We start from the raw sequence: 9,848 nt of genomic DNA on the forward strand, positions 1-9,848 counted from the left end.
TGTGTGTTATCTATGTGATTGATGGATCCTTTTCGCCTCTCCTCGATGATGATATAAACAGTATCACGTGATGATACCTTAGATATTACTTCTTGAGTGTATGTGTTATTTTGAGCATATCTATAAAAGTTCGAGTGTAAATAAGAAATCTAATTGGAAATATGTGAAATTTCGATGTCAGAAACAATTGTGAATTATGAGTTAAGAATATTGTAAAAAATCATAAATAAATTTTGTATTGAAAATTTTATTTTGCATCTGTTACATGTTTGTGTGTTTTTGCATGATGTCTGATCTAGATTTTACAATAACAGAAATATCTATTGAGTTGGTGAAACTCATTAAATTTCACCATAATATTTTTCAGAGTAAGAAGAACCAAAATAATTGTCGGACGAGTAGGACTAATGAAAGTATCTCAACTGGTGTATATTTTGTACATATTTTAGATTTATCGTCTCGTTTTGTTAAATTCTATATTTTGACATCATATTATATATATATAAATGTTGTATATATTATATGAGATCTTAGATTTTATGTTAAACTTTTGAGCTGTGCATGTGCATGTTTTATGGGCGCATTGGATGAAGAATGGTATAAGTAGGTTTGCGTTATTGGGGTTCCGGGCTTTACACTTAGACTCTCTGCTCTACCATTTCTCTCTCATCACTTTCAACTAATTTCTTTTATAAGCTCTCTTCACACTTGTTTTTTGGGGTCTCAACCATGTTATCTGCTCTTTTCCTACGGCTTTTTTCAGCCTCTCAAAGATTTTATGCACTGGATCTTGGTAATAAATTACAGAAAATTCATGTAAATCACAGTAAATTGTTAACAAACAAAGAAGACGATGAAGGTTTGAAAGAGCAAAACCCTAGATCTAGAGTATCAAAGTTTATCCTCTTTTTTTCTTATTTCGAAAATAAAGAAAATGAACATTTATATGAAGGTGAAAATATATATATTCTTTATCCGCATTGAGTCAAATCTATATGCTAACTTGAAATGCAAATAACATCATTTGGCATTAATACATGTATACATATACACCCACACATAATTTACACACGCGTCACTGCACGCCCAAGCATCTTCGCTCATTCTGTTTCTTGCACGCTATGTGTTATACTCTTCAACATCTCTATACAAGATAAAGAGTAGATATTTCTCACTTCCATCAATAATATTGTGGGTAAGGCCTTAATCATGGCATTGACAACTTGGTTAACACTATTCACATGTTCTATTATTAGAGTTCCTATATTTTCTCATGAATCAGGTGACAATTCACTTTAATATATTTTATCCTTTCATGACACACTAGATTAGCTGCAATATGCATCGCAACTTTATTATCACAAACATAACTGTTGTTTGCGTATGGTTAAATTTTACTGCCATAGCCTACCTACCTCACAAATTTTTATCACCATCGTTGACCTACCTTAATAAATACTCCAACCACAGTATCTCACAAATTTTTACCGCTATCGTCTGATATTAAGTGTAACACCCCAATTATTATTATTATTATTATTAGTATTATTTTATTTTGATTTTTTGTAATTTTTATATGAATATATGAATTTTTATATGGTTTTAATTTAGTTTAATTTAATTAAATAGAAATAATAATAATAGTAATAATAAAAATGAGTAAAATTATTTTAGAGATTTAATTGAAAGCAATTCTAGAAAAAAAGGGGTGAAAATTTGGGTTTTAGGGCTATTTTTGAAAGAAAATTTGAAAACTGGGGGTCAAAATATAATTTAAAAATATTACGCCACGTCAGCTGCCCGGTCAGCAGTCCCAGCCAACCAGAACGCGCCGCGTGGTAGAGACGCTGACGCGGGAGGCCATGCAGAAGAGAGCCACGTGGGCGATCTGCGTGCGCACGATCGAACGGCTAAGATCCATTCCCACGCGCACGGATGGCCCAGATCAAAAGCGCGCACGGACGGCACAGATTGCACGCGCACGGACGGCCTAAATTGAATCGCGCACGGATAGCCCAGATTGCATCGTGGTGAACGGCCCAAATTTATTTCCGTTTTAATCGCGATCGGACGGTCCAGATTAAATCGCGATAGACGGCTCAGATTAAAAGCGGAAGGTTATAAATAATCTCATCCACACCCAAACCCTAACCCTAGTTGCCAGAGCCCTCGCTGGAGAAGACAGCCCAGCCACCGGGGAGCCGACCGCTGCCACCCGCCGCCGCACCAGAGCACTTTCTGGCCTCCAAACGAGGTAAAAAATTTTCTCATTGGCTCAGAATTCGATTCTAAACCCACCTATGCTAAATTAAAGCCAAAACACCGGCCAATTGGCCGAAAAACACCGTCGAAGCCCAGCGGCGCCACTGCGAGTTTTTTTGATTTTACCTCCGATGAAGCCCTTCCCGATTCCCGTTTGATGTAATTTTTACACCATTATGACCATTGTTCCTTCCTCTACAGGTTGACCGGAGCAAAACACCAAGTCGCGACTTGAGCCGGAGGAGCCACCGCACCGGAGAGCCCCGCCGCTGGTAAGTTTTGATTTTCGGTATTTTTTCGGCCCACCGAGGACCCTAGGGGTGTTTTCTCACAGAAACCAATACAAGTTTGGTCGAATTCGACCAAAAATGGCCGAAAACGGCCAAGCCGAGGTAGATCGCCGTTGCTTGCGGCGGCGCCGTCGCCGGAGCATGGCGGAGCCACCGTGCCGAAATTCTAAAATTTGTCGAATAGGCCTCAGGTATGATTTTTGAGTTATTTGGGATATGTGTAGGTACCATAAGCGCATTTCAGTTTCTGAGAGAAAATTCAGAGAACTCAGGGACTGCCCATAGGCACAGTGAAAAAAATTCAGTTTTCGATTTCGAATCGGATAAGGACCCCTCACCCTATTTTTTATCACAGGGTTAAAGTTTAATAAATTATAAAACTGTGGATATATTTTTCTGTCAATTCCTGTTTGATTTATTTTACAGTCTAAATGCAGTATGGTATCTGATTTATTTAGTCTATGATTTTGAATGCATGAATCACTGTTTACTTCATTATGGCTTGATTTTGTGAATCTGATGATATGCTTGCCTCGTTGGATGCTTGTTACTTGTTTAAGTATTCATGTTTATGTGAGAAATAGAAAACTAAAAAAAAAAATAGAAAAGGTATGTGAATTGATAAATGGATAAGTTGACAGCCTCACTAGATATCTTGAGAGATGGTGGACGGACCGGCTCCATAGGGAACCCTACCGGGAACGTTGTCTCATACCGGATAGGGTATGGAGACTTTAAATGTTTTAGTGCTCATACTGGATAGGGTATGAGGATGGCCCGCTTCACCCTCATATCGGACGGGGTATTAAAGTTTATTATTTGGCGCCAATACCGGACGAGGTATGGGGACAGCCCTGAAAATTAAGTTTGTTAAGAGAATGATTCACGTATAGCAGGGACCCATATAGATCCAAATGGATACTAGTAGGCTGATAAAAAAGGGGGGCAACTGTCGTTTGATATTGAAATATAAAAGTATGACATGTACTATATTACAAATTATGTATGAATTTATGATATTATTATTTCTATGGGTCGTTTTTATAAATCCCACTGAAGTAAGTGGACGGTAAATGGTTTGATTATTGATAAATAAATTTACTTAAAACTTGTACTCCATTGGTTATTTTTGGTTTTCTACCAACCTTTATTTATGTGACAGTGATATAGTGTGATGTCTTTATTTGGCTAGTGTAGCTCATTCCTTACTTAACCATTTCAGATCATGAGAACTTGGTTCCCGAGCCCGATCTACAAGAAGACGGCGAGTAGTTATCTAGATGTTTATTAGTTTCTTTTATACTCTTTCATTTTCAGTATTTTCCTTTAGAGAACTTATTTTCGGTATTGTTAGTATGTTTAAGTTATTGTGTAAGGGATATTAAGCAGAACCTTTTATTTCACTTCCACACTTATATTCTTTATATACATTTCCTTGTTAATTTCTAGGGCCGTTACTTTCAGTTTCTACAGATGATCGTGTTATGGTGGGTGGTTTCTTTTTAGTTTACAAATAAGAGTTTGGCATTAATTCTAAAGAAGTCTTCTTTTTAGTTGCAAAACATGGTACAATCAGATTGGTGATCATATTGGCAGCACAAAACTCATGGTCTATTTTTTAATTGGAAGTGAAGTAAGCATTCTTACATGGTGATTTGAAAGATTATGTATTTATTAAACAACCTCATAGTTATATAAAGTCTGAAGATAAGTATAAAGTGTATAAACTTAAATAGGATGCATATGGATTAAAATAAGGTCCAAAGGCTTGGTATAATCGTATCAAAGGTTATTTTTTAAAAAGAATAGCTTCAAAAATATCTATACAAGTATTCATTTTTTGTTAAAATTGGAGATATGGAATATGTTTATCATATTTTTATATGTTCACAATTTGATTTATATTGAATATGATAGTTCATGTTTAAAAGATTTAAGTAATCCATAATGCTTGAATTTGATATGTCTGATATTGTAAATATGTATTATTTTCTTAGCATAAAAGTATTGCAAATTTCAGGTAGTATTTTTATTTCTTAAAAAAAACTATAAAAAATTTTAGATTGCTTTCAGATGAATTACAATTTTGTTATCACACTAGTTGAGGTTGGCTTGAAACTTATAAGAGGTTTTGAAAAAAGAAAGGCGAACAACAATCTATACAAGTAAATTGTAGAAAGCTTGATATATTTAACCATAACAAGACCTAATATAATTCATGTTGTAAGCTTCATTAACATATACATGGAATGTCCAAGGAAGATGCATTTTTATACAGCAAAATGAAATTTTTGATACTTGCATATAACAACTGTGTTTGGTTTATTCTACCAAAAGAGATAAAAGAAATATTAAATTGACTTTGTTTACAGTGAGACAACAAGATATTCTTTTATCATGGGCTATGAAGCTATTTTTTTAAAGAAGCAAACAATTGTTACTTTATTAACAACTAAAGCAAAGTTTGAAGCTACAATTTCTTGTACTTGTCAAGCTATTCAGTTAAGAAAGATAATTGAAGAGCTTCATTTCAAGTAAGAATGAGCCACCATAATTTATTATCACAATAATTCAAGTTCTTCAAAAACCTTATTATATATGGAAGAAGCAAGCATATTGATGCGAAATTTTATTTTTTGAGGGACCTTATGAAGGATTATGTAACTGATCTCTTATATTATAGAAGTGAAGATCATACTGTTGATGTATTCATAAAGTCCCATAAGTTGGCATCATTTTTAAAGTTTAAAAAGTTATTTGATGTTTGCCCTTTTGAATATCATTTTTAAACATGTTTGAAACTTCAATTTACGGGAGAGGATTGTCGAATATTTTTTGTGTGGGTAATTTTTAGTTGTCCTAATCTTTAGAACAGTGAAAGAAGTAATAAAATCTATTATATGAAATCATGGGTTTGTGTGTGTTTCTTTGGACTTGGTGGTTTAGTGATTTAATACATTATAGAAGCTCTATATCAACAGCTCAATTGTTATAAGTTATTCTTTTTTGGTTCTTCAGTTTTTGCTGTTCTCCTTTTAGTTGAATTTAACTTTTAACAAAAGTTCAATTATCATCCCAAAAAGGTCTAAGTGAACAAATATTTCAAAATGGGAAAAATCCAAAACAACATAGTGTAAATGCTCAAATGATTAAAACTCAAGTACTATCAATTATATATGTTATATGTATATATACCCGAGTTTAAGGAATAACTACCACAAGTAGACAACTATATATATAATATTCTAATACCGCTAAATGGAATATGATTGTCGCATAAATAGTTAGTCATTAAGTTGTTATACACTTAGAAATATATAAAAAGGACCATGTTGCTTGTCATCTTGCATGTTCACTCCATCAATGAGAATGGTTGTAGCCTGTATATGTATAATGCAAATAATTTATGTAGCTAGAGAAGACTAAGCCATTGCCACCATACGTTCAAGAATTTTCCTTTCTTCAATCTCATCTATTTATTTTGTATATCCGTGTAAAGATCTTCAAGAATCTCATATCAAATGATTGGATAATCCATCTTATATTTTGCTACAACCAAATTATTTCAACAAAATAATTGTAAAAATTCTGCTCATTCTTCTTAATTTCATTGATTGATTACCACTAATATTCAGATAAATATGGCTTGTCAACCAGTTACATAATTGAGTTTATAGATAATTATGATCACATATATAGCAATATATAACAAATACTTCTATAACCAAACACAAACGATCTAAGAGATTATATTATTTGTGATGATGGATGCTTCAACATTGATCACGATAAGTTTATTGTCTTTTACTTAAAATGAGAATCGCAATGCCTTTTGATCTGTTTTTTTTTTCTTTTCGGATAACAGTTTAGAACAACATTTTACTATGATGACTTCACGATCCATCTACTTTAAATATCATTTCATCATCATTTGGAGGAAAAGCTCATGATATATCAAGTAATTAACAAAGTCAAATTAAATAACTAATAGATGAAAAGCTTTGTAAAAGAATGGGGACTGCAAGCCAGATGGAATTTGTAAAATCAATTTCAATTTTTCAGATTGAAAAACAATTTTCATTATCCTTTTGATCACCAGCAAGTTAGCTTTGAAGAATACTAATTCAAAATCAGATTTGTTCTTATCATATTTAGATGAGATGTGTTGTTATCTTATTTACATTAAATTTAGATGAGATTTTTTATTATTTGATCTAAATTTTAATTTTATCCAATTATATTTTTTTATTTTTTTCTGCTTTTGGGTGTAGAACCTATACATAAGTAGATTTAATTATGAAAAATTAAGTAATTTTCAGATTCTCAAGTTCTTTGTTCTCTGTAGAGTGTTCCTCACATTTTCATAAAAATTTTATCTCCTCTACTAAATTATTTTTCCTACAGTTTCCCAATAAGCTTTCGTTGTTTGTGAGTGAAAGAAAAAGAAAAGAAAAGGTTTGGTTGTGACCAAAAGAGACCCTACATTTTAACTATCAATTTTTGCTTTAAGGAGAATCCAAAGCACATTGTTATGGTGGAGACGGAGAGAAGGACGAAGGTATTTGCTTTAACAAGACACCAACTTTGATTAGGTTAAATACTTTTAGCTCCATGCAATAACCAGACAAATAGCAAAGAGTCAAATACAGGAAACTCATACCAATAAACTTCAGGCTCTGTAGGCTGTTTCTTGTTTCTTGTTCTGCTGTAGCTGGGTTGCAGATATGTTTTGTAATTTTTTGGTGGTGGTGTTTCGCTACCATATTTCTTCATAAAGCTTTTTTTATCCTTAAAGAAAATAAATCTTTTAAGTTTAATATTTCATAGATGGGAGCACTTCATTTTTGTAATAAATATAATTAATCTTTTCCAACTACTTATTTTTGTAATATTTGTTTACTAATTTTATCTTATTTTTACAATATTTGTTTATTAATTTTATAATATAATTTTTGAATTTTGCTAATTTTATATGTATTGTTTTCCCGTTAAAATTATTTTACTTAAGAATCATTAATTTGACAACAAGTTTTAACAAAATATTAGGCAAACTGCTGTTAAATTTTTTTTTTTTTTGTTTAAATGGATTCTAAATATTCATGAGCTTTTAAGAATTATGATCTTCATCCAAATATTTTATTATCGTTGAAAAATATATTTTAACCATGGATGAACAAAATTAGTTCAAACACCTTTGTAGCTTGGTAGATCTATAAGCAGATGAAGCAGAATTATTGAAGAAGAGTTTTAGAAGGGGAGTCACTGTAGTGCTCTTATAGTCCCACACTAACTACAAGGCATGAAATACTCACATGGGAAAAAAAAAATAGTTAGGAAAGGAAACCATGTGTCTTTTTAGCTAGGACCATATAACAAGGATAATATTTCCACCATATAAAAGGTTATATATATATATACACACACACACACTGAAGAGTTTCATTTCTCTTTATTATTCAATACCTTGATTAATTAGCTTACGGGTATCCCTTTTTTATTATGCTTAGCTTATCTGAAAATTCTTATTACAATGCAAATTAAGCTTTTTTCGTTAACTTGGATCCTTTGTTCAATATTATCCAAAGTAATGGAAAATAGTTAGGCGGCTTAATTCTGATTACTTACATGATTATTTTTAAAGAAAATGACCTTTAAAATACGTCAAGATTAATAATTTCTCCTTCTCCCTCTCTCGATGAGATATTTTCCCTTTGAAAAAAACTTTATAATATGTATGTATATGTGTATATATATATATATATATAACAGTAGCCATGTTTCATTTCATACGCAATTAATTCATTCTTGTATTGATACAAGAGCTACTCGACAGATCAAGCATATGCAGGAATAGTTGATTAATTTACTTACATCATCCGTCTTATTAGTTAATAAATAACATATAATGATTTGAAATGCATTAATTTCATGACAGCAACAAATTAAAAAGGTTGCTTCAACTCTCGATATTCTGCAAATTCTTGTCCTATGACGTATAAAAACAAATTTACTACTATCTCATCACGCTCTATTCCTTAATTATAGTGTAAATATACTATTCCGTGAAGCATAACACATGTGCTTTACTTGTCAACATTCAAAACTACAATCTAATGTCATTTTTCAATTTAGTCAAATTTATTATTGAAGATTAACACAGCATCAATAGAGCATCACTTATAAGTTATTGAAAATTTCAACTCTATTATATAGTCTCTAACTTAAGATAAATTATCTTTTCATGCATATAGAATTATATTCTTAAAAAATTGTTAAAATAATATGGGAAAGAGCCTTATATATATATATATATAAATTGTTTTATCTCGATTAAGATTATGATAGTGAATTGATAATGTCCAAAATAAACAAAAAAATTAAAACGAAGTATATTCAATTGTGCAATAAGAAGAGAAACGCAAATAACTATCACCGAATAATTTACCTAACAGAGTATTAGCTTTTAGAATTAGAGACTTAAACAAAACCCCTAGAGTCTCTAGCTCCAATCAAGAAAATTATTACTGCACACACTATAAGATTATAGGTCACTCGGTTAAGAGGTGCTTCAAGGTGAATCCTAGTAAACTTATGTGATATCACTACAGTATGCTTGGCCATAGTGTGGAAAGATGTTATAAACTGTATGTATATTCCAAAGGACACAAACTGAATGGGAAGATAGAAGTGTCAAGTTTTATCCAAGTTTTAACCTCTTCGATGGTTAGAGAAACAAGGACTGCAAAACAAGTAGTAATTACACAGAAACAATATGCACAAATGATGGCTTTGCTGCAACAAAACAACTATTCAACACATATGATACCTTCTTTCTGCAAAAACAACAATATCTTAGGATTATCTAATATATCCCTTTGCCATAATATTTATACTATAGAGTCAAAAGAATGAGGAATAGTCTCTTAGATATTGATACGAGAATTCAGATCACATTCTGTGCACGTTACATTTGTATACAAGTGATATAATTAGCATTGTTTTTATTGTGGCATTGTCAAATGGAGAAAGAATCAATAGTACTTGTGTTGGAACTATAAGAATATGGAGGCATTAGTTCTCAATAATGTTATGTGGTCTATTTATCTATAGTTTCAACTTAATATCAACCAGGATATTGGCAAAAAACTCAAAATGTTGTCTGATTTTTTCATCTAAAATTTGCATAATACAAGACCTGTTAACTTAGGGAAACAATTGGAGTGGGTAGGTTGGAGCATAACTTGTATTAATTGCAGCAACACATGACCCATTTTACTGAAGAACCGATAATTTATG

This window comes from Carica papaya, chromosome 5, assembly GCF_054855325.1.
Source record: "Carica papaya isolate Zhongbai chromosome 5, ASM5485532v1, whole genome shotgun sequence".
NCBI classification, from domain to species: domain Eukaryota; kingdom Viridiplantae; phylum Streptophyta; class Magnoliopsida; order Brassicales; family Caricaceae; genus Carica; species Carica papaya.